General features: G+C 32.6%; 1 non-coding gene across 1 annotated transcript; it reads right to left on the bottom strand.

Annotated features, from left to right (window-relative positions):
• Window positions 1–324: 324 nt before the first annotated feature.
• LOC116564651 lies at window positions 325–408 on the bottom strand. Its single transcript, XR_004275024.1, has one exon. It is a non-coding gene; the product is annotated as a small nucleolar RNA SNORD11 (small nucleolar RNA).
• Window positions 409–638: the final 230 nt, after the last annotated feature.

The raw sequence follows: 638 nt of genomic DNA, 5'->3' as shown, positions 1-638 counted from the left end.
GACAGGAAGTTTTCCAAACAGGTTATATTCAGTTTGATGCTATTCATCTTGTCTCAGGTCATCCCTCAAAGTCCTGGGCTCAAGCAAGCCTCCTGTTCAACTTTCCAAGTAACTGGGACTACAGATGTGTGCTACCACAAAAGGATAGTTTCTATTTTTTATTTTTGCAGAGACAAGGTCTTGTGTTGCCCAAGCTGGTCTTAAATTCCTGACCTCAAGTGATCCTCCTGTCTCAGCCTTCCAAAGCACTGAGCTTACAGGAATGAGCTACCGTGCCAGGCCTTCAGATTTCCATTATTCTTTTGTTAAATTTTTTTTCCAGAAATGTCTCCAAAGAGATAATGACTAAATATGCCTTCATTATCCAAAGGGAAATCAGGCAAACAAATAAAAATCATAATTGAACTATGACCCTATTGTTAAGAGTCAGTCTTATTGTGAGATAAAGTATATAAATTTATTTCAGATATTTATATAATTTAATTCAGATATTTATTATCAGTTCTATATTAATTTCTAGCCAAAGAAAGTGAATTTATTTGTCTTCTTCATAGTACATTTAATTTTTATTTATTTATGTTTATTTATATATAGATATTTTTCTTTTCTGACTTTTATTTTAGATTCAGGCAGTACAT

The sequence above is a fragment of the Sapajus apella genome, unplaced genomic scaffold, assembly GCF_009761245.1.
Source record: "Sapajus apella isolate SASKATOON/1434 unplaced genomic scaffold, GSC_monkey_1.0 scaffold37, whole genome shotgun sequence".
NCBI classification, from domain to species: Eukaryota; Metazoa; Chordata; class Mammalia; order Primates; family Cebidae; genus Sapajus; species Sapajus apella.
The sequence above is the reverse complement of the archived record's forward strand: the minus strand, read 5'-3'. Positions and strand labels throughout refer to the sequence as shown.